The sequence below is a fragment of the Eurosta solidaginis genome, chromosome 2 (genome assembly GCF_040869045.1).
Source record: "Eurosta solidaginis isolate ZX-2024a chromosome 2, ASM4086904v1, whole genome shotgun sequence".
Lineage (NCBI taxonomy): Eukaryota > Metazoa > Arthropoda > Insecta > Diptera > Tephritidae > Eurosta > Eurosta solidaginis.
In genome coordinates, this window is record NC_090320.1 from 112565220 (window position 1) to 112591653 (window position 26434).

Consider the following 26434-nt stretch of genomic DNA (forward strand, 5'->3'; position numbering starts at 1 on the left):
ATAGAGATTATGGGGCATTCAATTGAGGGAGCCAGCTGTCGCCCCTTGCGGCTGACTCGCTTTAGTTTAACGATTGAGTGGACTTGGAGATTTGTTCATCTCCTTCAGCTCTGCGTTTACGACCACCCACATTGTTGGAGCTGTTAGGGTTTGTGTTGCAATAACGCGCAATGTGCCCTGGCTTTCCACACTTTAAACATTTGACTGAATCATTATTCTTTTGCTGCATACCCTTCAATGCTTCCAAAATTGTGGCTACCCACTCTGGTCTTTCTACTTCCACACGATGAGCCTTATATGCTGGTTTACTCAATAGGAAGGCAGTTTCCTGAGTCAATGCATGTGATACCGTTTCAGCAAATGTTGGCTTTAGGTTTGCGTATGTGGATCGCTTCGTTTCGACGTCCCGTATGCCATTTATAAAACTCTGGATTTTTACCCTCTCGGTGTATTCCACGGGTGCGTCCGCATTTTCCAAATGAGCCAACCTTTCAACATCCGACGCAAACTCTTGCAGAGTCTCATTAGCTTTTTGGTAACGGTTTTGCAACTCTATTTGTTGTATATGCTTCCTGTGTTCGATTCCATATCGCCTCTCTAGAGCACTCATCAATGTTTCGTAGTTGTTCCGCTCCCCCTCGGGAATAGTCTGTAGGATTTCAGCAGCAGATTCTTTCAATGCCACCAATACTGCAACAACTCTATCTTCAGTACTCCTGTTTGTGTACACAAACAAAATAATATGCCGGTTCGACCTCACGGCAACTCGAAAAAAATGAAAAGAGCGAAACAAAGAAATGAAACAAAGGAATTAGTAAAATATGATATAAAAAATGGTTAGGTTTATTGAAGAAAAGGAAACCGCATATATGAAGATATATGCGGGTGAAAAATCGAATTTAAAATGACAAATATAAATCTCAAGAGATATAAAGAATTAATAAAGTTAAATATTACCGAAACGGTGTATATGTTACCTTAGCTTTGAAATACTGCTGTGGAACGCTGTCTCAACTGCTGTCGTAAGTAGAAGACTATATCTCTGCAGTTGAGCGCAGCGTTAACGAACCCTAACTTCGAAAGAGAACCACCGGTAGATTTCCAATCACAGTGCAGCTTTGTGGCGAACAGCTGCGAATGAAGAAACACCAGTGGTTCCCAACTATTGAAGGCGTTTGGCTTCAACATTGCCGCCGGCCTTGCAACACGTAGGGGTTGCAACAAACAATTCAAAAGCCAAGCACCATATAGATTTCCAAACTAAAACTAAAATTCATTAAATGCGTGTAAAGTAATAAATTGTTGAGTTTTCTTTAATATGTACAGTGCTTTATTATAGTTAAATCTAATTCATATTCGTATTTTATAAATTCATAATTGCTACCCCGTAGGGGTTATAATGTAACGGCGACTTACTTATATGATTAATTACCAAGCTAGTATAATTCATATATTAAGTTCAATTCAATTGAATACTTAAACCGATGAGGAAATTTAAGTGTACGAAACGGTACCCATTAGGGGGTCGCTGTGCCTGAAGGGACACCCGGGCCGGATAGGACCCACGCGAACGCGGAAGACGCGAAACGGTACCCATTAAGGGGTCGCTGTGCCTTAAAGGACACATGGGCCAGAAAGGACCCATCCGAACACGGAATTTTGGGCTGTCGGATAGCCTGAATACTTTACAATTTCGGTTTTAATGATTTTGTGATATATATCCCCCCCTAGAATCACGGCTACTGCGGAAGATGTGTGAAACCCGGGATCTGCCAACGTCATATTGACAAACTTATCACATGTGGCTTGGCTGAGATGGCGAGTCGGGGTCTTGAGCTCGAACTCCGGCATGACTCTTGCTGGCAACGTGAATCTAACATGTGAGTCGTTTGATGAGCTGATATAGAGCTCGCACATATCAATATGTGCAACCGGCACCGTCGGTATACGAAGACGGCGCACCAATGAATTGCACACTTTACTCGTGGGTGAGCAAGAGTCGAGAAGAGCTCGGGTCAGGACCTTTCGTTGCCCTATATGTATATAAATGGCGACTGTTGGCAGAACCGTGATCGTTCCGGACAGCTGTGTGAGGATCGGGGGGAGTTCACGGCGAGAGGTTACACGAGTTCTGGAGTGCAGAAGCGAATGATGCTTCTCACCACAAAAATGGCATGTTCCCGTGCTTTTGCAGTTTTTTGTTATATGCGAATGCGCTAAGCATCGCGAGCAATAACGGTGTAACAATACCAAACGTAGTCGGCGTTCAAAGCTTGCGTCGATAAATCTTTTACAGAATCGAAGAGGGTGTGATCGATCACAAACTTTGCATTTGAGCGTATTGCTTCGTTTGTTGAGGCCTGGCAATTTCTTCGCTGATGTTGACGTGTTCATTGCCGCCTGCTCAGTGTTGGCCGATGTGTCCGTTGTTGTTCGTTCAATGCTTGTCGATGTTTCCACTGGTGCCGCTGCATTGGGGGCTGGGGTCGGTGAACATTCAATGAGTGCTGTATCCATATTGCAAAGCTAAGGAATTAAAAGAGATGATAAACGCTAAAGGTTAGTTTGGTAAAACAACTAACTTTATAATGGGGCGCGTTATCATTCCCTTTTGGGTGCGAATGTCGGCCACTCGAACTCTTTTATCAGTTCCATGATATATATTGGTGACCCTACCCAACCGCCATTCACTAGGTGGAAGATTTTCATGGCGAACTACAACTAGGTCATCGATGGCAATATCTTTTTGAGGGGACTTCCATTTATGACGTTTGTGAAGCTCCTTTAAGTATTCCTCCTTCCAGCGAAGCGAATGTTGTTGACTAAGAGCCTTAAGTTTTTGCCATCGGTTGATTAATGATATTGGGTTTGTTTCGATTGAGGGTTCCGGTGGGGCGAGTATTGGCCCCCCAGTTAGAAAATGACCCGGAGTAAGAGCTGCACAATCAGCAGGGTCGTTGGAATTAGGTGATATCGGTCTTAAATTTAGACAGGCTTCGATGCGACAAAGAAGGGTTTGAAATTCTTCAAAGCTGAATTTCTGAGAAGCAGCGGTACGACGAAGATGGAATTTTAAACTTTTAACCCCTGCTTCCCAGAGACCACCCATATGAGGAGCGCCTGCCGGGATAAAATACCAGGAGACTTCTTGAAGGCTATATAGGTTGCACACAGACTCTTGAGTTGTGGTAATGAATTTTTTAAAGTCCCTTTTAAGAACGGTGGATGCGCCTACAAAGTTAGTTCCATTATCCGAAAAGATATTTTTTGGACAGCTTCTTCTAGCAATGAACCTTGAAAATGCGCCTAGAAAGGTTTCTGTTGAAAGATCGCTGGCAGCTTCTAAGTGAATCGCTTTCGTAGAGAAGCATACGAAAACACAAGCGGAACCTATAGTCATCTTGTAAGATCTTCCCGAAAAGCTTTTAATGTCGAATGGACCGGCGAAATCTATACCTATATTTTCAAATGGTCTGGAAAGTACCGCCCGTTCTTCCGGGAGAGCCGCCATAATTTGACATTGATTTTGTTTTCTGTGTATAACACATGGTTTACAATTATGAATAACAGTCTTTATGAGATTTTTGGCTTTCGGAATCCAATATTGTTGGCGCAGTAACCGAAATACCAATTGATTTCCGCCATGAAGAGAGCCCTTGTGAGTAAGTTCTACTAACAACTTTGCGAAATAACAACTATAGGGCAAAATAATCGGACGCTTTTCGTCTTCAGACAACATCTGCGAATTTGTCAGTCGGCCGTTTGCTCCAATTACACCATGAATATCGAGGAAAGGGTTTAAGGAGAGAATTTTACTCTTTGACGATATTGCAATTTTAGCGGTAAGATTCTTTTGTTCCTCTGGAAGGTGATTCATCTGTGCGAGTATTATGAGCCGAACTCGAATTTTAGAAATTTCTTCTCCAGAAATAATTAGAGAGGGGTAAGAATGAAACCGTTGGGTGTATCGGTTAGTTCGATTGTAGAATCTAAACACATATGATAAGACTCGCAGTGCACGTTGAAGCGACGAAAATCTTTCTAAGGGATCCTCCTGCTTCGACACTTGTGAAATGTGTGCTTTTAATCCCTTCGCTTCGAGCGTAATGTCGTTTATATCTACATCCAAGGAAGGCCACTGTTCTACGGATTTGGCTAACCACGAGGGGCCGTGCCACCACAACTTATTCGAGCATAAGTCCTGTGGGTAAGTTCCTCTGCTACCAAGATCCGCGGGATTATCCTTGGAATCCACGTGACTCCAATGCCTAACGCTGAGAGCATCGGGGATCTTTGCCACTCGATTAGCAACAAAGGTGGTCCAAGAGCAAGGCCTTTTTCTTAACCACGCGAGAACGATGGTAGAATCTGTCCAGCAGTATATATTTTCTACTTTGAATGGAAGTTCCTTTAGAAGTGATTGAAGCATATCGACCACCAGAACAGCACCACACAGCTCTAAACGGGGAAGTGAAATGGTTTTGATTGGTGCGACTTTCGTTTTGGCCAATAAGAGATTGGAAGACGTGATTCCCTGATTTTCTACTCTTAAATATATCGCCCCCGCGTATGCCTTTTCCGAGGCATCGCAAAAGGCATGAAATTGGAAAGGTGATTCCTCAGAATAACGTACCCATCGCGGAATTTCGATTTCCTCTACAAATTGGTAATTTTCTAAAAATGCTTTCCATTTGGAAAGAGTTTGAGGAGATAAGGGCTTACCCAGGGAGTACCATCAGACCAGATTTGCTGCATAATTATTTTTGCTAGCACCACGATTGGTGCTAGCTAACCTGCTGGGTCAAACAGCTTCGCTATAAGAGACAGTGCTTCGCGTTTCGTATACGTGTCCTGCAACGAGGGAACGTGAATTTTAAAGAAGAACCGATCTGATTTAGCATTCCATCGAATTCCTAATGCCTTTGTCGTACTTGTTTCATCTAATTCCAAGAAGTCTTTGTCCAAGAGATGCTCTTGCGGAAGATTCCTCAGAATGTCTTTCGAATTTGAGGACCATTTCCTCAAGGAAAAGCCAGCGCTGTTTAATTACTCGATAAGTTCATCTCGCGCTTGTAGAGCTGTGGCTATATTGTAGAATCCAGCTAATACGTCATCTACGTACATGGAGTTCCGGAGCATTTGAGCTGCAAATGGATGTGAATCCTGACAGTCTTGAGCTAATTGAATAAGTGTTCTAATTGCCAAGTATGGCGCGCAATTTATCCCGAAGGTGACTGTTTTAAGTTGACAGTCTTGTATGCTACCTTGCGGGTCATCCCTAAAAATAATCCTCTGATAAGGTCTGTGTTCAGGTTTGACCAGAATTTGACGATACATTTTCTGTATGTCGCTACTCCGAACGAACTTGTACAGCCGCCACCGAATTATAAGAAGAGTTAAATCTGATTGCAGAGCCGGGCCTACATGGAGAACATCATTTAACGAGACGCCATTCGAAGAGTTGCATGACGCGTTAAAAACTACTCTCAACTTCGTCGAAGTACTTTCCGGTTTCAGAACCGCGTGATGTGGGAGGTAAAAGTGGCTAGGTGAATGTTCGAAATTTGGAGCTTCTACTCGCTCCATGTGTCCTAATTCAAGGTATTCCTTAACGACGTTGTCGTATTCTTCTTTTAACGAAGGGCTTTTTAACAATCTTGTTTCGTTGCGATAAAATTGCTGCAACGCGGTTGGGCGAGATGCACCTAATTTTAAATCCGTGGGATAAAAACTTTTAAACGGCAACGAAATGACATATCTATCATCAGGGTTTCGTATAGTCGTCTTCGAGTACAGCTCTTCACAAAACAAGTCTTCCGATGACTGATGATTCTTCTTGGGTATTTCTTCTAACTCCCAGAATTTACGAAGCTGACAATCCACCCGAACACGGCCTCTTGAGATAAAAGATTTTTATGAATACTACGTTTCACGCCATCTAACATAACTTTAGGGTATAAATCTCCCCCGATCAGAACATCTATGGGACCGCTTTGTAAAAACTTTGGATCTGCTAAAGGTACTTTTGGCAGTTGGTCGAGAAGTGTTTCATCGATTGAAGCCGATGGCAAATTACCTGTAATTTGAGGTAATGCGAATGCCGAGGCTTCTATGAAGAGGTTTGGGTCACGGGGTGAGCCCAAAATAAACGAGCAACTTTTCGCGGAATTGTTGCAAACCTTTTGGTTTAGCCCGGAAATAACCACGTTTGTTTTCGAGAAAGGAAGCTTAAGAAGTTTTCGCAGTCGGTCAGAAATAAACAACGCTTCAGCAGCAGAATCTATTAACGCGCGAGATATGTATGTTGCGCCCGAATGGCAAATGTGAACCATGGCAGTTCCAAGAAGAGCTGAGGATAAACCTGACGATTTCAGATTATTCTCAAATAACGACAAATTTGTATTCGAAGAAGTGGACTGTATATTTGTGTGGATTGCTTGCGCCGCGGTTCCAGCCGTGGTTTCTTTAGAGGGTTGCGCGTTGGAAGACACTCTATGAAGTAAAGTGTGGTGTCTACTCTTGCACGTAGTGCAGGAGTATTGACTTTTACAGTCCTTTATGGAATGGCCTTTCGTAAAGCAATTTAGACAGCAGTTGTGCTTTTTTATTGCCGCAAACCTATCGTTTACGGAAAGGGAGAGGAATTTGGTGCATAATCGGAGAGGATGGTGTTGCTTCGGACATAAAACGCAGTGTGAATTTGAAACTTTGGTGGCAAGAGCTACTTTCTTTTGTCCCGCGTTGTTGGTCGAATGTGCCGATGATTTTTAAAGGGTGTTAGGCGACGACGATGTTGTAGAACATTTTACATCCACTATTGATTCCAAAGTCCTGTACCGTTGCGTGAGGAATGCGTCCATTTGACTCCATCTGGGTAGCGCCGCTTTGTCTTCTAAGGATTGTTCCCACAAACCGAGCGTTGCTTCCGGTAAGCGATTAGAACAATGGAAGATTAGAATTGGATCCCAATTTTCCACCTTGACCTCGTGCATTTCAAGGGCTGATAAGCATCCATTAATGCTCCGCTGAAGTTCCTTTAACGCTTTTGCACTTTCAGTCCGAATGACTGGAAGGGAGAAAAGTGTCTTTAGATGGCTGTTGACCAGCACCCGTTTGTTTTCGTACGCCGCTTTGAGATTCGACCACGCCATGTGGAAGCCTTGATTGGTTAGCGGGGCTTTCGCGACGATGTCCTTTGCTTCACCACTTGTTTTCTGAAGCAAGAAATACAGTTTTTCGACGTCATCTAGTCGCGAATTCTTAATATAAATCGCAGTGAATAGATCGCGGAAGGATGGCCAAGAGACATAATCACCATGGAATATTTCCGTATCACATGGCGGTAAACGCAGACTATTAGATTGGGTGGCTACTTGGGCAGGGGCTATGACCGGAGCAACGCTTGCTTCGGCCTTTTGAATGTATTCGCTAATACGCGAAAAGCAGGATATGTAGTCCTTAAGAGTGGTTGACTGCTTTGCTTTAGCCGAATCTACTTCCTCGTCACTCTTCAAGGATTGTAGACATTTTTCATACGCCAACTTTGTGTTCGACCACGAACCTATTACTTCCTGTTTTAAAAGTTCTAGAGACGTTTTTGAATTTTCTTTTAAAAAGGCGTCGTCGAATTGTGCGTTGAATTCAACAACTTGGTCTGAACACCTGGTGAAATAAGTCAAAGCCATACCTCTTGTTTAAAGGACCACGCTCTGTGTGCCGAAAATTAAAAAACGATCGAATAAAATATGACCCGAATACTGAAAACCGTCAAAGGGAATGATAAGCGCCACCAATTAAATATAAATTTGAAAGAATTTCTCAAATTCAATTGAAAGTTAATTTTTGAAAAATTTCCTACGGGGTCAGTGTAAAAATTTCCTACTGGGCTGTATGTTCCTACAAATGTGCCTTGTATGTATATGTACGGTATGACAAAGTAGAAAAAAGGCAAAGTCAACAACTGGGCGCTCACAATTGAACTTTCGTGTTATGAGAACAATAAAACAAGGTTAGCTAAACGAAAATGTGTATGTTTGTACCGAATTTACCAATGCTTGGATTTTTAAATGAAGAGACCGTGAAAATGGGAGGAAGAACGCGAATTTGATGAGATCGTATGTCGGTCAAATCGCAAACGAGCTAATTTGTTTTTAGCTATGTAAATAGCCGGCAGATATTAATATTTGCAGACTAAGGGGGGAAAACGCGAAATATTAAATACTATTCTCTTCGTTTGAGAGATTGGAACTGAAGTTCGGTGTATAAATTAATATGTATGTACGTATGTGAGTGAAACATAAGACGAGAAAATTAATGCTATACCAAAGAATGTAATTGGCAGAGATCAATTTACGAAAACCCGACGGGAAAAGCGCGAACTATTTCGAAATAACAAATATCTCCGTATGTATGTTTTAAATTCTCACCCCCAATATTTACTGATTTTTATAAAAAAATCACAGACAGATATGGTCAGGATAAATGGTCCAACAAACGCGAATTTATGATTGTTTGATGTATGTTATTTTCACAATAAAAAACTTTCCCACAATAGAAAACTTTGAAAGATTCGTTTAAATTTGCCCGCAATAGAAATTATAAACTTCTAACAAAGTTAAATGATCGCTTTGCTTTAATTTCTTTGCAAGCACACACTTTTATGACCATATATGTCCGTATATACTAATGTAAATGTTCTACAATATTTTTTGTTGTGCACCCTCGCGAACTTCGGCGAAAGAAAAGAAAAACTCACTAAACCAATGTATTACAAATCGATGTATGTATTTAATTTTATTTTGTGTTTTGTATTAACACAATTTTTTAAACTTTTGTTTGAGCGAATTTTATTCGGTAAATTTTTTCTTTTCTTTCACTTTTTGTTATGGTCTTTTGTGCACTATTTAATATAAAAAATTCAACACGCACTAAGTATATTTTTATTTATTTATTCACTCAACAATTTATTTCATTTTTTACACGCACCTGTTTTTCTCGTTTTGTGATGTTCTGCTTTATGTTTAGTTCTCCGCTTTGTGTCTCCCTCTCTTTGTTATTTTGCTTATTCGTTGTGCTGCTGATTCTCTGTTCGTATAAATGTTTGTAAGTATTACTTTCTATGTTGCGGTGGGCTCGTCGGCTCGAGGACCAAATGTTTGTGTACACAAACAAAATAATATGCCGGTTCGACCTCACGGCAACTCGAAAAAAATGAAAAGAGCGAAACAAAGAAATGAAACAAAGGAATTAGTAAAATATGATATAAAAAATGGTTAGGTTTATTGAAGAAAAGGAAACCGCATATATGAAGATATATGCGGGTGAAAAATCGAATTTAAAATGACAAATATAAATCTCAAGAGATATAAAGAATTAATAAAGTTAAATATTACCGAAAAGGTGTATATGTTACCTTAGCTTTGAAATGCTGCTGTGGAACGCTGTCTCAACTGCTGTCGTAAGTATAAGACTATATCTCTGCAGTTGAGCGCAGCGTTAATGAACCCTAACTTCGAAAGAGAACCACCGGTAGATTTCCAATCACAGTGCAACTTTGTGGCGAACAGCTGCGAATGAAGAAACACCAGTGGTTCCCAACTATTGAAGGCGTTTGGCTTCAACAACTCCAGTTATTCACTGCTGCGGTCTTCTCAAACTGAATCCTAAACACCTGGAAAGGAACAGAGCCGTCAAAAGATGGAGTTTTTACCTTCGTATTGCTTGCTGAAACAACTGGGCGATTTAGTTGCAACTCCTGTATATGACCTCGCAATATTTCAATCTCGGCATCGATTTTGTTCTCAAGTTGCAAAATTTTTGTGTCTTGCGCCTCCATCTTCGAAGAAATAAGTCCTTCTTGCTCTTCCAGTTGTGCAGAGATCTGCGCTGATATTTGTGCCGACATTTCGGATATTCGTGCTTCTTGTGCTTCAATCTTCGATGTTATACGGTTCTCTTGCGATTCCAGTTGAGATGACATATACGCTTTCTGTTCTTCCAGTTGAGTATCCATCTTGGATGTAATCTATGTCGACATTTCTGACATACGCGTTTTTTGTGCTTCAATCTTAGATGTTATGCGTGTCTCTTGCGATTCCAGTTGGGATGCCATATTTGTGGATATTTGTGATGATATTTCTGTTATGCGTGTTTCCTGGGTTTCCGTTTTTGCCGATATCTGTGATAACAAAGCCAATATATTATTCTCGCCGCTTGCGACTGGACTCGGACTTCCGTTCTTCTCTTCAATTTTTGTTGTTGTCTCGTGACCATCAGGATAAAAGACATACTCGTCCACATCAATTCCTTGCGACTCCATTACCTGTCGTAGCCGCGCTTGAAGTTCGATCTTATAGCCGGTTGTACTCAATCCACGGCTCTCCAACTCCTTCTTCAGTTGCTGGATCCTCAACTCACCCAACTTTGCCATGTCCAAGTTGTATTCGCAATCTTCAGAATTTATTCAACAATTCCTCTTCTGACACCAATTGTAACGAATTTACTGCAAACCCTCTTATTTGCAACCTTCTGCTAAGTTCGAATCACTAAACTGTTGAATAAATAACTCCAATATTTAAAAGGCAAAATGGCCTTTATTCAAGTACTTCACAATAAATAACTTACTATTGCCCGACAGATAGCGTGCTTAATCGAAACTGATTGCAGCGCCTCTATTGTTCATGCCTTTTATACTCTTTGATTTCCTTGTTGCATCTTCTAGGCGCTTCTGTTCCAGAATCTACTAGTTGGTTATCTGCTATAATTATAACTACAGATGTACGTGTATAGCTCACATATTCGCGTGTGTTTGTGAGCGACACTTCCACAATTATAATTGCATATCTCAGATAAGATATCTGCATGTGTTGCATCTCTGTTGCGTATACGTACATATGTGTAGTCACAATGATTGAATTATTGATGTGACTTGAATCACTGCTTAGCATCGGCTTAGAGATAATAGAATCCCTTAGTGCTGCTAATATTCGTTGCAGTATAATATTTTTGACGACCCCCGGAAAGCCAGGCACTGTCTAGATAAAAACTTGGTAACAGGTATTATTTTTTCTAGCACGTCGCACCATTGTTTTTTTTTTTCGATTCTAATAGTCGCAGTTGCATTTGATTTACAGTAGCTTTAATTTCTAGCATATTATTCTATTGTACCCACGATTTCACATTTTCACTGTGGTAAGCGCTTGTTTCATATCTTTTTAAGGTTAATGATAAATGCTGCCAATCAGAAAAACTGTTCAAAGAAGATAGACTACTAATAGATTTACCAAATATTTTACAACAAAAACAATATCAGAATCTCTTAAAGTGGAATAAAGAAGCCATTCTCGTATAAATTTTTCTCCATTGCCAAGATTTCTATAATAGAAATTTTCTTTGAATTTTCTTCCATCGTCATTTAGAGAAAAGTTGTAGTTTGACACCTGTATGAACCCACGACTAACTAAAATATTTACAAGATCATTAGAAATACTGGCAGGTCACAAGCCGGGATCATAACCACAATCTAAATTGCTACAAATTCCCTGCAAAAATCGTTGGATCATGTGGTCCACGGGAGTACTTACCATTATACTTCACGGTAATGAAGCAATGGACCAACTCATGTCTCTACACGAACATATTGTAAGCCGATCATTGCTCTTTTTTAACGATTGTAATCACTACACGATGTTTATTGGACTGTGGGTACTCCATGGATTACTCTGATGTTATGCGGAGCTGGAGTATATGGTCCAGTCCAAGGACAACGCAATGTTAATTGGACCATATTTTTTGTATAAATTGCGGTTAATTTTGGAGCACTCGGTTGGTACATGCATGCATGGAGTACTCGCGATTTTTAAGGGTTACAGATTATGACGGGAAATTGCTTACAGGTTCCTCAGAAGTACTTTTTCCGGTTTCACTGTACTCTCCTTCTGAAGGACATACATCTATTTGCTCAGATACGTCCATAGCTTCTTGATTTAAAGCTGCGTCTGTTAAGGCTTCGTCAACATTTTCTTGACATTCCGTTTCTTTATTTTCTGGCTTATTTAAAAATTTCTTTAAGGAAGCCGCCAATTGCTCCTTCTGTCCCTCTTTTTCTCGTTTCCGCTATCTTGATTGCGCTCCGAAAGTTTTTTCTTTTTCTGCGGTTCCTTAAATTGTTTGTACCTATTAAATATTTATTTTAAATGAATCTAAGTACCTACAAAAGAAACTGTACTCAAAATAATAATACATGGGTATTTACTATAACAGCATCCAACCTCCAGCGAAAAGGGGAGACAGTCCCGCATAAAAACAGTTTCGCACTACAGGTTTAATGATTACCTATGAACTGGTGCTAGTAGGATGCATAGTGGGACAGTTGGTAGCCACCGCTGTACTAACAGCGCTACAGTTTGAGTTCTTTGTATTTAAATTGATAAATCGAAGGCTACGACTATTTACTACCATGGACCATGCCACCTAGGACTGAACTAGTTAGGAACGTGTTTAAAAGGTCTGCAGAAGGAGTCAATTGTCATTTCGTAGGATATCACAATGTTAAAAGTACTAGTACTGTCTTTTAATGAGATAGTTGTGGGGGTGAGTTTGGGGATTCTTTTATAAATTTATTATAGAATAATTTATGTTAAAATATCGATTCTTAATCGAAAAGGTATCAATTTTTTATATTGTTATTTTAAAGATCCCTTCAAAAAACGCGAGTACTCCATAAATAGTGTAAGGAATACCCCTTTAGGAGTATAGGAGTGTTCCAAAACTAATCTGTATTCATACAAAAAATGTGCAAAAATTTGCATTGCGATGTCCTAGGAGAGGAGTAGGTGACCCAACACTCGCTTTGTTTGTGAGTATTCCATAGAGTACATACGTGAGAGTACTTTCCAAAGTACTTTCACTGTAGTACTGCATGGAGCACCCACAGAGAATCATATGCCAAAGTACTCCAGAAAAACAACTATATGGAGTATCTGCGGAACAGTACTATCTAAACTGCTCCTGAAATATTACTCCATGGAGTACCGACAAGTGATTACTAGCCAAACTGCTCTCAAAACATTACTCCTTGGAATACCAGAAAAAGAGCACTCGTTAAACCACCCTCGATGGATTACCTAATGGAGTACCAACAGGAGATTACTTAAGAAAGTGCTCTCAAAGCATTACTCCTAGGAGTAGCTATGGAAGAGTACTTTTAAAACCATCGCTAGAGAAGAAACCACCCAAAATAAAACATAAAATTTATAAAAAAAATTATATTAGTTCTTTGTTCATTTTATTTATTTTATTTTTCACCAATAAAATTGTTTGTCTTTTAAATGAAATTCACTCCGATAATCCTTTCCGACACAATTCCTCTTTAAATATTTCACTATACTATAGTATGTATATATAAAACCAGTTGCGCGATTGCATTTGATCAGAGTTGCCATAGTAAAATTTTATTATCAGTTATTTGTATGTAATATTTTACTTTTGGCAACTTTGTTCGATCGTAATCGTGTCGTGATCACGGTCGTTAAAACACGAGCAATGATCGGCTGATGGTGGTCCGCAAACACACTGCAAAGGAGTATTGTCAGAGTACTCCACCATGAAAAAAATGGAACACGTAATCCAACATTTTTTGCAATATAATGTCAGTATCAGTTGTTTCCGATGAGAACGACGAAGCTCTTCTCAAAAAGCCTAAAATTATTTGTTTTTAATAAAATTTCCTCTGTCGGGGTCTAACTTAAACTCCCGGGCGAGTTCTATTTAATTTAAAAACATTAGGTTATTGGACGTACGCCAATATGTTTACAAATCGAACTTGACGAGTACTTGGTACTCATTCCTTTTTTATACTCAGTTGACCAAAGCTCACGGAGGATATTAATTTTGTTCGCGTAACTGTAAATTGTAACGGAATAAGCTAATCGAGATAGATAACTTCCATATATCAAAATGATCAGGGTGAAAAAAAAATCATTTAGCCATGTCCGTCCGTCTGAAAACACGAGATATCTTATTATGCCTTCTTATGCCACTCATTTTTGGGCATTTAGCCCCACGCACACGCACAAACCTTCTTTACTTTCTTTTTTTAGTTTTAAATTAATACACTTAGTTTGCTTTATTGTTTAATTACATTTTATTTAAAATCCTCATTTTGTAACAATTTCGTCTTTTGTTTAGTTTCACTTTCGTTTTTAAAATACATAACTTTTCCACTGTTAGCAATTTATTTTTTAGTTTATAACTTTCTTACATTTTGCACGCGCGCTTCAAGTGATGCGTTCACCGGCTCATTTCAAACTGAAACTGAAGATGAAAAAATGCTTACGCTTCAAAAGCAGCCCTGCCGTCATGCAAAAGTGTATAGCGGTAAAATCGAATGATGCAATGGCGTGATGGAGTCGAATAACGGGAGATTCAGCCAACCAGAATTCTCTACGTCATTCGACTCCCTCACCCATTGATGTCAAGTGCATACAATCATGGTTGCATGGGTATGTGCTCCCAGATAGCTTTTTTATACAATTTAATAGCTTGCACTACGTTACGTTAAAATTTGGTACGTAGGTTCCTCGACACTCATCTCCGGAACCTATTTAAATTGAGCGAAATCTGACAATAACCACGCCCCCTTTTCATATACATAAAACTTTAAAAAACACCAAAAACCTGATAATTTAATAGCTGTATTAGTAACTACCGTACCAAATTTCAGGAGTGGGTTGATATAACGTCCCCTAGTTCAAAATTTTGAAAATGTACAAAAAGGGGAGTGGCCCTGCCCACTTCTGACAAAATAAATTTTTCAATTGTTGGTCATAAAACAAAGACGGTTAAAGCTGTAGATACTAAACTCGGAAAACTGTTAACCTTTATAACAGGGAATAAGCCAGGGAAAAAATTATCGAAATCTGTGAAGGACCACGCCCACTTTTATATAAAAGAAATTGAAATGGACCGTTGGCGAATATAATAGGCAATATCTTTGTGAAAAACAACATGTTATTTTACTTCTAAAAAGTATTTAAAATAAAAAAATGAATAAATGAAACAATTTTGGAAATAGGTGTAGCACGGCCCCTGTTTTTACCAAGCTTTTGTCAGTTTGCCAAACCTTTCTGGAGCCAGAACTCGAAGTGCAATAGACGTATCCTGATAAAATGTAACACATATTTTCCTTATAACCCCACATATTCCTTCCAAAAATGGACCACGTCAGTTAAGGACCACGCCCCTTTTATACAAACGATATTGAAAATTATCCTGGGCGAATATAATAGTCAAAATCTTTGCGAAAAATTTATGTCGGTGGTGTTTTAGTTCTAGAGAGTATTTGTAAGAAGAAAACGAATAAATAAACAATATCTTAAAATGGAAGTGGCACCTACCCTTTTTAGAATAATATTTCGTCTACATTTTCGGAGCCACAACTGGAAAAAGGATTGATATTTATGTATTCGGTACACTTAATTCCTCTATAAATGGGAATATTTCTAATAAAAGTAAAAAGGCAAGATCCTTTAATAAACATACCCAGTTTTGATTATACTTAGTGTTGAAAGACTAAAACTAATTGGCGATAGAAGCTGTCAACTGAGTATATAATATTCGGTTCTACCCGAACTTGACTTCCTTACTTGTTTCCCCTATTGTAAAATATGAAATACTGAGTTACGCCCCTAGCTGATTTTACCCGACGAAATATTATTAAAATATGTACATAATTACATATTTTACGGCAAAGTCTTTGCGCATGATCTTGTTAGTGATAGTAATTATTGAAATTAGTCAATAAATGTAGATAAGTAGGTATTTACCATAATAACGATTTGATTATGATCACTCTAATAAAGTTTGATTATCAATAAATATATCTAGATCAGTACTGGTGTAAGTGTGTAAACTATATTTCAAAAAACTAACGAAATACAAGAAAAAAACAACCTAGTTCATTAAAAACAAACGAGTCAGTTTGTATTTCGATAGTTTTTTTTGACATTCGGCCGTTTTTTCTTTATTTTTTTCTGACACATGAAAATTTTATTTTTAGTCTTAAAATTTGGTGCATAAAAAAGTGAACCATTAGAGACCGAAATAATTTTCGCGAGTTATTTGCATTGTTTATATTGTTAAAAGTGTTAATGTAAAAATAAAATGTGAAACACAAACAAAAGCATGTCAAACTCACTAATTTTGGGGGAATAGTGGTCTCGCTTTTCATGATAGAACTTGTTTTTGTGTTTCGAAGTTCCGATAAAGTTTCGTCAGTTTTTTTAGCTTTGAATCCAAGCAAAAATAAAGTACTGTCATATATGCTTAACCAACTGACCAACTGCGAAATAAGCTTTAAAGGGGACTCCCCTAACTTTGCCAGTCCTGCCTTTCATAGGAAAGTGTCCGACGTTCAGTATATAAATACTGACATAACTTTTGGATCACAATAAAATATCTAGAAATTTTGAAATCCATCAATGTGGATGTGTAGTACCTCCGTAACCCGTCGATATGTGATATATCAGTGTTTGGTGAAATAAAAACAAAATATTGCAAATTAAAGGATTTAACTTAGTTTTGTGTCTGTAATATGATCAAAGAAATTTTTGGAAGCGAAACTCTAAGTAGTATAAGTAAAAAACATAATTTTAAAGAATTTTTAATTTTTTTATTGTAAGTAAAATGAATTTAATACTACTATTTTGTATTAAGGGCATATAATAATGAAATATAGTACCCAGTGCCGATTGAATCGTATCCTATTACAGAAAAAGACAATTCCAAAGGATCGTTCGTTTTCTTTCATTATATATTGGGGTATATTCCTAGTCAAACCTAGTTAATAACTATAAGTAAGTGACAGCTTTTTGACGTAATTTCCTATGGGCTATCTGTCAAAAAAGCTGCAACTAACTTTAAGCACCAACTAAATTCCTTCTATGAATATGCTTCATTGAGTACGTAGCACATCTCGCAATCTATCAGTATCCCTCATATGGATAGCGACAAAAGTATTAAAATAATAATTTTTCGCCCTACAGCTGCTTAGTGCAGAACTATGTAAAACGTGGGGAGAGACTAACCTTTTCTTGCCTAAAACAACACTCCTATTTTATCACAGCGTTCAATCCCTTCAATTTATGAAAGTAAATCTGAGTAGCTGTGTTAATTTCTTGGTGTTTTGTAGTGCTGCTTGGATTGGAAAAGACTGCTATGCAAAGAATATTTACCAATCATAATTAGTTAATTTTTAGTGAAACGAAACATAACGACTGCATATCGAGAATTTTTAATAGGAAAATACCAATATCAATGAGCCAGAACATTTCCGTGATAATTGAGCGTGATACCGAGCTAGAAAACCGACCGTATGATGGCTATTTGTATCGAGTTTGGGGCGCCATCAAGCGGGGATTGGCGCCTCCACCTTCTGACAGACGAAGTTTCTTAACGGATTTCAATAGATGGGGTTGTTAGGGCAAAGATTGCGGTCCGAGGTTGTAAGGTTTTTTTTTATTCTTTAAAGTGGAGAACTATTTATTATGAAGTTGACTTTCAATATTACGTCGTTCGATTTGGCGTCCCTTGGACGTGGCGCCCACGTGCTGTGCATGTCTTGCACGCCCGCTTATGGCGGGCCTGCAGATATACCAAATGGAGTTACTGAACCGCTTCCAGAGGCCTGGTGAAACATTGCAAGAGTTTGCGTCGGATGTTGAAAAGCTGGCATATTTAGCGAATGCGAACGCTCCCGTGGAATACACCGAATGGGTAAAAATTCAAAGCTTTATTAATGGAATACGGGATGTCGAAACGAAGCGAGCGACATACGCAACCCCAAAACCTACATTCGCAGAAACGGCATCACATGCTCTGATTCAGGAAACAGCATCGCTTCTGTGTAAGCCAACTTTCAAAGCACGCCATATGGAAGTAGATAGGCCAGACTGGGTGGACACAATATTGGAGGCACTGAAAGGATCGCAAAAACGGAGTGAAAGAGTTATCAAGTGCTTCAAATGTGGAAGCCAGATTATATTGCACGTCATTCCGATCTTGATCCTAGTGGTTGCAGTAGCATGGGTGGTCTTAAGAACAAAGCCTGAGAAGATGAGCAAAAGCGAGTCAGATGTAAAGATCGAGAGCTAGCTCCAGCTGCTGATCTCTGCTGCTCTCTGTATCACAAATCTGAAGAAAGAAAATTGTGAACATAAGTGTTTTGTGCAAATATAGTTTAGGTCTCCGCACCGGCGTTGGACCCACCCAGGGTAATTTTTTATAAGCACGGCCGAAGGCCGCCAATGCAGAAAAGTGTTCTGCGCAAAAATACTATGGATTCCACCCCCGGTTTCGGAACACTCCGGGGATATTTTTCGGTTTTTTGGGAATATCTTTTGAACGAGCTAAAATTTTTCTTTTCCGAATTCGGATTATTGTTGTCGAGGTCAATACGCGTCTTTTGACACCCCTCTTGATATTTTTGGACGCGTATTAGCAGTGTCATGCTGTGATATAAAATTACCCAGAAAAACATAAACTCAAACGTATTTTTGCGAAAAAGTAAAATATAAGAAAGAAAGCTGCCGGGCGGTTTATCGGTGGCTGTGTAAGCGTACCCTTAAAAAAATTGCAATCAGCTGATGAAATCGGCCGGGCTGGTGTTAAAATTGCAACCGATTATCGGCCGGCATCTTTTTTTCTTACATTTTAGTCTTTCGCAAAAATACGTTTGTGTTTATGATTTTATGTGCTCATCCCATAACGGCCGTCTGTTTTGCACACAATTAATTAATTTTCAGTCCATCGCACAAATAATTAATTTTTCACAGTAAATGCACGCAATTTAATAAACAGAATCGGATAATAAAATTGAACATGCTGAACAGTGATAGCTCGTAGTCAGGGTTTTACCAGTGCGAGATATCACTACTCAGGTTAGACGCGAGCTGAGCCAAGCCAAGTTTTAGGTTGCGCACCGCCGCCACCACCAACCGTGAGTCGCTATATAAAACGCGAGTGAACGCACTAGTAGTAAAAGCAACGCCGATGTCGACACAGTCAATCAACCGTGCCAGCAACAGAGCCATCGACGACGACGCAACCAATTACAGAACCTTCGATGCCGACGTAGCCCACTGTGCCAACTACAGAGCCTTCGACGCCAACAAACGGTATATCCCCGCACTGCGATTACTGTTCGGATCTAGGGTTTTACCAGTGCGAGACATCACCACGCGAGGTAGACGCATATCCAGTGGCCGCATATCCTTTTAATCAAGCGTCCTCAGTGACCGCAGGCCTATTATCATCGAGCGTCCTCAGTAACGAAATACCAATCGCAGCAGCCAGCGCAACGCCAGCGCCAACGGCAACAGAGCGTCATCGGCAAGAGAGCGTCATCAACGGGCGTCCTCAGTGACTGCATACTCATTATCATCGAGCGTCCTCAGTAGCGAAATACTAATCGCGACAGCCAGCGCAACGCCAACGGCAGCAGAGCGTCATCAACGAGCGTCCTCAATGGCGACGAACGCCAGCATAGGTATGCTACTAAGGCGTCCCATAACCACGCGCTAACAGGACCGGGTGCACCGTTAGCCAATACAAAAGCATAATACAAATAGTAAATACATAAAGCATAGTAAGAACAACATAAGTAAGCACGCCAGCAGGCACGCCAACGGGAGTCGGGTGGACCGTTACCCACGCCGATACCAAATAAAGTAAAGAATTGAACTGAAATGAAATTTTAGGCATAAGATTGATATAAATAAATTAAACTAAATAAAATAAATTTGTACGACTTTGCAAAGGGGCCCAAAGTATAAATTAGTTGTAAGCTTCGTTACAATTGGTGCCCGAGCAGGGATCCTCCAAGTCGTATAACTAACTATTCAGATGGAAAAATCCCCGAAAAAAAAATTTCAAGATGACTGAGCCACTCGATACAACGTGCCTGGATAACATCGCCAAAGACCAGCTGGTGACCATAGCCCAAGAGCTAGACATCGAGCACACAGACAGAACGTGGGAAATCCGAAAACGGATAGTTCTAGCATTCTCCAAGGCACCGACCGACTCCAAGATATACGCAAAATTCATATCTATGGAGGCTACACGCAGGGCCGCGGAAACCAACTTGGAGAACGAGAATGGACCAAAAGCATCAATCGCACAGACTCCAAGTGAGGCAGGAACAAGAGGCCCCACAAACACACCGGAACAGACCCAATTTACACTTCCCACACAGAACCTACAACCAACCCCCAAAGCAAACACCATAAAACCGAAGGATATGATATCCCAAGGTAATCAGGCGTCGGCCCTCGTAATCTCACACGTCATCGATCAAGTACGGAAGTGGTAAGTGAAATACGATGGTGGACTAGGGGATCCCGTACGTAGAACGCTTGGAAGAATTGACACTTGGAAGATGGTACCGTAACAACAACGAACACTGGACCACCTGAGCGGCCTTCAAGCGTTATTTCCTATGATTTTTTCTACCGGCCAGATATTTCGAGCGTCTAGAGGACGATATACGACAGCGAAGACAACACGCCCGGGAGAAATACAAGGACTACGTGCTGGCGATACAAAACTTGATGCAGCACGCCGCACAGTGGACCGAAATTGAAAAGTTGGGACATAGGACTTTAAATGTACATTTTCGAATTCTGTGATCTTTTTCCATAATTTATTGTTATATAACATTTTTTCGTAAACTTACTTACTTAATTGGCGCTTAACCGTGTAAACGGTTATGGCTCCAACAAGGCGCGCCAGTCGCTCCTTCGCTCCGCCAACCGGCGCCAATTGGTCACACCAAGGGAGTTTAAATCGTTTTCCACCTGTTCCTTCCAACGGAGTGGGGGCCGCCCTCTACCTCTGCTTCCATAGGCGGGTTCCAATAGAAACACTTTCTTGGCCGGAGCATCATCTTTTATTCGCATAACATGGCCTAGCCAGCGCAGCCGCTGCGTTTTAATTCGCTGGACTATGTTGATGTCTGCGTATAGCTCGTATAGCTCATCATTAAATCTTCTTCGGTACTCGCCATCGCCAACGTGTAGAGGTCCATAATTCTTTCGAAGAACTTTTCTCTCAAACACTCCCAAAGCCGCTTCATCTGCTGTTGTCATGGTCCATGCTTCTGCCACATATAGCAGGACGGGTTCGATAAGTGACGTGTAGAGTATGATTTTCGTTCGCCGAGAGAGGACTTTACTTTTCAATTGCCTACCTAGTCCAAAGTAGCATTTATTGGCAAGATTGATTCTTCGCTGGATTTCAGTGCTGATGTTGTTGCTAGTGTTGATGCTGGTTCCCAAATAAACGAAGTCTTTTACTATTTCGAAAATATGGCTGCCAACAGTAGCGTGGTTGCCAAGGCGCATATGCGCTGACTCTTTGCTCGATGCCAGCAGGTACTTCGTTTTGTCCTCATTCACCATCAAACCCATCTTTACCGCTTCTTTTTCCAGTTTGGAGTAAGCAGAGCTAACAGCGCGGATGTTTAGGCCGATGAGCTTTCAATTTTATTTTAAAAATGTGTGCGAAATTCGGGAAAACTTGACAAATCTTAAAGGTTATACAGAGTTAATAGTTGGCCATGAAATCAAAGTGACGCTTAGATTTACTTGCTAAAAAAAGGTTACAAAGAGTTGATAGTAGGCCATGAAACAAAAGTTGAGAAAATTATTAAAGTTTTTGGGCATTAAGTTTTTGGAAGTGGAAGCAAAAGTAAGCAGTGTGCGTCAAACTAACTTAAATTGCAATAAAGGATTCTTATCCTGCGACATATATTTTTTTTTGCTATAAACGATATTTTTAACAAATCAAGTAATAGATTGTTGTTCAAATTCAGAGAATCAAATCAATCATTAGTCATTAGCTTAACTCCCTCATTCTGTTTGACGATATCGTCTCTAAAACGATTATCGTTCGTGTGTTCGTATTATGAATTGCAATACGATAGACAAAACGATAACAGCTGACTGTTACGTAACGAAAGTGCTCGATTGGTATTCTGTATCACGAAAAGGTGCTACCAATATGAAAACAAGGTGTCAAAAACAAACAAGAGGTATTCACCTATCGTTTTGGTTAAAAACGAGCGGCACAAACAAAAACGTGAGTATTATTAATTAATTAGTTATTATTGTATAAAAAACTTGTATTTTATATTAGAAGATTCAAAAAAGACCACAAGCGCCCAATTCCTCGTGTTAGAAAACAAATATACTATCACTCAAGAAATGAGTGCGATTCAATTCGAAATCGACAATTTAACGGAAACAAAATGTGAAAAAGTTAAAGTCAGTCACTCATTAGTGCTAACCATGATTGATGGAAAAGCTTCATCAATTTTGAGTGATTCATCCACGCAATGTCCAAAAGATGTACATGTTGAAGTACGCCAGAGAAACCATTCGAGTTTACGTCGAACTATATGAATGGTATTACATGCCTTCAAGTGTGCATAAAATTTTAGTACACGAAGCTTCAATAATAGAGCATTTTGGTTCCATTCCTATTGGAAAGTTGTCCGAAGAAGCCGCTGAATCCAGAAATAAAGATTTTAGAGCATATCGTCGAGACCATGCAAGAAAAATTAGCTGCAAAGCCACAAATGAGGACATTTTAAATAATATATTAGTTACTTCTGACTCATTTGTTACATCGAGGAGATCGAAATTACCTAGTAAGCATGAGGAAATATCCGAAGTAGTGAAATCTCTACTACACCTACCGCGACACCTCGACTATGATACAGAAAACTAAAAATTTTAGTTTCTCAATTTTAATTGGGTACGAATATACATACTACATATGAAACGCAACATTTACTTCAAATAATAAACATTTTTTTTTAGTTTTTTTTTTGGTCATATACCTATATGTATATTTGGAGATTTCATGGACTATTGACCGATCGAATAATTTTTGCTTTTAATTACTCTTTTGGTACTAACAAACAAGCTGGAATAGTAAGCATCATATAAACAAAACAAACAATAAAATTAACGAACAAGCTGGAATAGCAAAATTTTTGATTTGAACCTTTTTTAGATTGTTAAATGTAAATTCAATTTTAAAAATTAAATGTATAATATGAACTATCAAATATTTTTGTTTTTAAATATTACCCAGAATTAAAAAGTGATTCGCAATACTAAAATTAAAAAAAAAAAAAACAAAAACAACAAAACAAAAAAAGATATTTTTGTTTTGAAATTCTACCCAAAATAAAAAGTGATTCGCAATACTAAAATAAAAAAACAAAACAAAAAAACGCGAAACTTTTCGAACCATGAAACCGAGTACATTGCATAGTATATAACCCTAACTATATAAATAAATTAATGGAGTTTTGAGGAAATGTGAGGAAAATGAGTTAACGGTAAAGATGTGATTTTTCCCATACATAAAATTTTTTTATGATTTATTTGGGGATTGCCCGCATTGCTTTTTTTTAAATGTATTAAAACATTTATTTGAAGCAATTTTTAATTTTATAAATTTTATTTAATAATTTGGGAAAAATTTAAACAACGTGATATCAGGACGGCCAAGGCGACAGCTGTTTCGATTATACCTTGTAAATCTCTTCAAAGCCTTTTCTCCCGGGAGTGGGAGTCGAACCCGCACTCTACGATAGTTGAAATGGTTACAAACGCATTCAGCTACGTCATGCCGTAGTTGTTGTAAAGTTTTTCCCAATTGCCTTCTTTTTGCATATTTTAATCTTTTACACATTGCATACTTCGTATGCAATTATGTGTTAAAACTATGCTTGTTGGTATGGCGGTTTTCAAAGAAAGTTTGGTATTGTTGCTGTTTTTGTTCTATTTTATAGAACTACAACGAATTAACCAATTTTGTCTATTTGTTTGAATTAATCGGGGATTGACCGTATTGCTTTTTTAAATGTATGAAAGAAAACATCCATTTGAAGCAATTTTTAATTTTATAATTTTTATTTAATAATTTGGGAAAAATTTAAACAACGTGACATCAGGACAGACAAGGCGACAGCTGTTTCGATTATACCTTGTAAATCTCTTCAAAGCCTTTTCTCCCGGGAGTGGAAGTCGAACCCGCACTCCTACGATAGTTGAAATGGTTACAAACGCATTCAGCTACGTCATGCCTTAGTTGTTGTAAAGTTTTCCCAATTGCCTTCTTTTTGCATATTTTAATCTTTTACAGATTGCATACCTCGTATGCAATTATGTGTTAAATCTATGCTTGTTGGTACGGCGGTTTTCAAAGAAACTTTGGTATTGTTGCTGTTTTTGTTTTATTTTATAGAACTACAACGAATTAACCAATTTTGCCTGTTTGTATGATTTAATCGGGGATTGCCCGTATTGCTTTTTTTAAATGTATGAAAACATTTATTTGAAGCAATTTTTAATTTTATAACTTTTATTTAATAATTTGGAAAAAAGTTAAACAACGTGACATCAGGACGGACAAGGCGACAGCTGCTTAGATTATACCTTGTAAATCTCTTCAAAGCCTTTTCTCCCGGGAGTGGAAGTCGAACCCGCACTCCTACGATAGTTGAAATGGTTACAAACGCATTCAGCTACGTCATGCCTTAGTTGTTGTAAAGTTATTCCCAATTGCCTTCTTTTTGCATATTTTAATCTTTTACAGATTGCATACTTCGTATGCAATTATGTGTTAAAGCTATGCTTGTTGGTACGGCGGTTTTCAAAGAAAGTTTGGTATTGTTGCTGTTTTTGTTCTATTTTATAGAACTACAACGAATTAATCAATTTTGCCTGCTTATATGATTTAATCGGGGATTGCCCGTATTGCTTTTTTTAAATGTATAAAACATTTATTTGAAGCAATTTTTAATTTTATAACTTTTATTTAATAATTTGGAAAAAAGTTAAACAACGTGACATCAGGACGGACAAGGCGACAGCTGCTTAGATTATACCTTGTAAATCTCTTCAAAGCCTTTTCTCCCGGGAGTGGGAGTCGAACCCGAACTCCTACGATAGTTGAAATGGTTACAAACGTATTCAGCTACGTCATGCCTTAGTTGTTGTAAAGTTTTTCCCAATTGCCTTCTTTTTGCATATTTTAATCTTTTACACATTGAATACCTCGTATGCAATTATGTGTTAAATCTACGCTTGTTGGTACGGCGGTTTTCAAAGAAACTTTGGTGTTGTTGCTGTTTTTGTTCTATTTTTTAGAACTACAACGAATTAACCAATTTTGTCTGTTTGTATGATTTAATCGGGGATTGCCCGTATTGCTTTTTTTAAATGTATGAAAACATTTATTTGAATCAATTTTTAATTTTATTATTTTTATTTAATAATTTGGGGAATTTTTTTATTTGCTATAACTTTTTTGTTTAAGACTTTATGAAAAAATACTCATATATATAGACGCCATGTAATGAGACTTAAAATCGATCCCCATCAAAGTTTTTGTGTTTTTAACTAATATTTTTTTTTCATTTCGATTAGTCCACTTAAAGTCAAATCCAGACCACTGTGCGTAAGGAGCAACAGCTAGAAAGGATCTTTCGAAACAGCCACCCGGATTACCTACTATATATCCGTCGGGAGGGTTTCAACAGTTTAGCAGAAGTCCTCGCACTCGCGGAAGATTATGAGGGCAAACACGAAGGCCACCGACGGACGTCAGAAGTACCTCGACGTGAGATAGCGAAACAAGTCGTAAGCGAGAAAGCAATGGTCGCAAGATCACCTCATCAGCAGCCACCACAAGATACGATTCCAAACATACAGCACCACTCCCCACCCAGAACTCCGAACAACGTATGCAGGAGGTGTGGCCAAGAAGGGCACTACGCTGACAGATGCCGAAATCGGAGAAAGTTATTCTGTTGGGAGTGCGGTCAGCCTGATGTACGAACAATAGAACGCTGCCGTCTACGAACCGTCATGAAACGAGAAAGGGATTCACCATGGACAAGGCGCGGTGAACCCACAAGGCCCAGCGCCGAAATACCAGTAACCATGCGTCAGGAGCGTGGCCGCCTCTACGCCCTAGTCCAACTGGGCGGACAACCAGAAGAAGCCGTCATCGACACCGGGACCTCACGGAATTTCATTTCAACCGTTGCAGCAGAACGCATGGTAAACTCAGGAGGCGCAGAAAAGGTAGCCACAGCCCTCCAAATAATCATGGCCGACGGTACTAGCATCCAAATTTTCGATGCCATACGGACGAAAGTACGCCTCGGTGAGTCATCGCACCACACCGTGTTACACGTTATGCCTGGGGCCAATGATGATATCATAATCGGCCTAGCCACGCTAGGGGGCTTGGGAGCTACAGTATCCTGCGGAGGAAGCCTCATCGGTTTGGCCGAACCGTGTAGGCAGAGCCCACCGACACCATGGGTTATCGCACCACAAATGGTGAACGGTAGAAG